This window comes from Coregonus clupeaformis, chromosome 33 (genome assembly GCF_020615455.1).
Source record: "Coregonus clupeaformis isolate EN_2021a chromosome 33, ASM2061545v1, whole genome shotgun sequence".
Taxonomy (NCBI): Eukaryota; Metazoa; Chordata; class Actinopteri; order Salmoniformes; family Salmonidae; genus Coregonus; species Coregonus clupeaformis.
Window position 1 is genome coordinate 2957489 of NC_059224.1, and position 3208 is coordinate 2960696.

The following is a 3208-nucleotide window of genomic DNA, read 5'->3' on the forward strand; positions in this document are numbered from 1 at the left end:
TGTTATTTACTTTATACCTCACACAACCTTTTCCTGTTGATGGGGGAAAGGAAAAACCCAATAAGCATTGAATGTAGGATTTTCACCCTTGTGAAGTAAGGTGTATCTTTAAAAGTATTGAGTCAAGCAAATATGGTATACACAGTGTACCAGTACTGGAGAGGCAGAGCAAGCAGGTTGGCTTCATCCATCTGTGGAGATCACTGGGTGGAGATACTCTGATTGGCCCAAACTGTGTGGGGGAGATGATGACCAGTTGTAAGCAAGCATACTTTAGTGGACTAGCTATATACTCAGCTCCTCTTAAAATTTGACAAAGACACATCACTTGTTGATCAAGCTAAATGATACAGTAAACGGGTTGCTAGCCAGTTAGCAGAAAAAAGCTGTTGCGTCTCACCATAGCCAGCTATCTAAGATAGCTAGCTAGCTACATATTAGCCATCATATTGCTAGCTTTAGTTTCAGCACCTTGCTTGCCGGATCTGTCTCCCCTTTTCCCGGGAACTGCTTGCACTCGCCTGTTAGTCGTAGCAACAGTAACTATGCGGCGGAGTTGAGGGAGAGAAGCAGCGAATCAGCATCCAAAACTTTTATTCAGATTCCGTAGACCGTCAGATCTGGCATCGACACCGTCCTTATTCAAGTCAATGAATGCTGTTGCGAGTCTACCCATTGAAGCAAATCAGGAAGTGAAACCCATCAATATGTGCTGTGATTTGTTGAATCACCTCTACTGACGTTACAAAAAAATACATTCCATCGCATGAGCCAACTCAGTTAACATCTTTTGAATGAATATTCTACATTTACCATGGAAATTATTGCGTCACAATACTAGGCAGCCTTTGCGAGTGTACCCATGAGTTTACTAGTCAAATAGTCAGGGTTAGTGGTTCCAAATTCGTTCTATTTCTATGTCCAGAGCTGCCATTTCAGTCAACCAGATGTCACAGCAACACATCCACATAATCCATATTCATCATTATGCAGATTCACCCTCACTGTCACCTCGGGCTGAGCAATGGTCGATCGCTTGTATCATCATGATCCTCAGAATTGCCATGATTAAAGACAACAGATTTGGAGTTTAAGGAAAAGTCCTCATAGAAACATGTACTTGCAACACAAACAGTCAACAGTCATACAGTTATTTCGACTTTCAGATTATTTCAGGTATTTGACAGTGACATGGATGCAAAGAAATCATGTGCTGTAAAACATGAGTGATCCAACTCTGTAACCTAGTGGTAGAACACAATAGTACAACAGTGACGCACATTCTATTCCTGACTTCTCTATAACCCATGGGGCCGCAGTCCTGCTAGCTTTTCATTTTCACCCAGGTTAAAATTACTCCCTGAACCAGGCAGATTAAAAAGGCCTTAATGAAAACCAGCAGGCGCTGTGGCCTGGAATTCAATACAATTCATACTTTATTGTTCCCTCTTGCGTCATGACACAAGGAGGACAATTTTACCCTTTTTATTTCATAAAGTTACCACAGCATGATGAGTCATTCATTTGCAAGTATTTATTCAATTAACATCGGAAATAATTACAATGTTGCACGTTATATATTTCCACCAAATGCAATTCAAAAATTACTTTTTTTCTCATCATCAAACAACACAGACATACATTTAATCTTGTATCTAGAAATCATAGTCCAGTATTTCATTCAATACTACATACCATATTATCACTTGCACACATAAACATTCGTTTTTGATAGTAGCGGTAGTAACATTGAGTCAGTAGTTGTAGATAGAATAGGCCAGGTTAGTCCCATGATCAGTTCGTATAGGATTCCTAACATCAGACCACTCTGGTCATATGCTAAAATAAGTGTATAATGAATGATCAGTTGAATAATTAACTTCATTGAAGTTGCAGGAAAGAAAAAGATGAGGCTTGATGTTTGGACGCATGCAGATCTCTTGCTGGTCTGTTGCTAGTCTGGAGTTTTCAATAGGCTACTCCGGGAAACAGCAGCTTACTAGTGGATAATATGACATCAAAACTAGTGGATAATATGACATAAAACGGAAGTAAACAAAATACGTCATCATAGATAGAATCACAGAGGGAATATTTTAGACCATCAAAATCAAATGTCAACACTTTATACAGGCCTGTAATGGTAATACATTAAATTAATTCTCACTGTTCTCTTAAACTAGGAATTTTATGCACATTTTCATGGAAAGTTGCCTTGAGAAACAAAATGGCAAGGCTGAAACTAAATGGAACATTGGTTGCACCACAAACAACGGTCTATTCCCTATAGCGCAGTAGGTCTGAGCAGAGTCAAGCAGTGTAGTATAAAGGGAATGGAGGATCATTTGAGACGCAGCCCCGGTAGCACAGCATAATGTGTCGTGACCACTTTATCAACAGCCCTGCAATGTACTCTAAATACTGTATGCTTCGTATATAATGCAGCATGTATCAGTAGCACCCTCCTGTGGCAAAACCTATCAACTACAGTGAAAAAGACCATGTAAAAACCTACCAAACGCCAGTACACCACCTACAATGGTAGAAAGGCAATCGGCTACGGTAATCAGGTTTAACATGAAGTGTCACCCTATTCCCTACAAAGTGCACTACTTTTCTCACCCTATTCCCTACATAGTGCACTACTTTTCTCACCCTATTCCCTACATAGTGCACTACTTTTGTCACTATTCCCTACATAGTGTACTACTTTTCTCACCCTATTCCCTACATAGTGCACTACTTTTCTCACCCTATTCCCTACATAGTGCACTACTTTTCTCACCCTATTCCCTACAAAGTGCACTACTTTTCTCACCCTATTCCCTACATAGTGCACTACTTTTGTCACTCTATTCCCTACATAGTGTACTACTTTTCTCACCCTATTCCCTACATAGTGCACTACTTTTCTCACCCTATTCCCTACAAAGTGCACTACTTTTCTCACCCTTTTCCCTACATAGTGCACTACTTTTCTCACCCTATTCCCTACAAAGTGCACTACTTTTGTCACTATTCCCTACATAGTGTACTACTTTTCTCACCCTATTCCCTACATAGTGCACTACTTTTCTCACCCTATTCCCTACATAGTGCACTACTTTTCTCACCCTATTCCCTACAAAGTGCACTACTTTTCTCAACCTTTTCCCTACATAGTGCACTACTTTTCTCACCCTATTCCCTACAAAGTGCACTACTTTTC

At 40.0% G+C, this 3208-nt stretch overlaps 1 long non-coding RNA gene across 1 annotated transcript in view; it reads right to left on the reverse strand.

The window, feature by feature from the left end:
* The window catches only part of LOC121549241, a 119510-nt gene extending 118774 nt beyond the window's left edge, over positions 1–736 (reverse strand). The window contains exons 1-2 of the long non-coding RNA XR_006657711.1: positions 472–736; positions 151–232 (exon numbers count right to left, since the gene is read on the reverse strand). This is a non-coding gene — a long non-coding RNA (uncharacterized LOC121549241). The remainder of the gene's footprint in view (positions 1–150; positions 233–471) is intronic.
* Between the last annotated feature and the right edge of the window lie 2472 nt (positions 737–3208).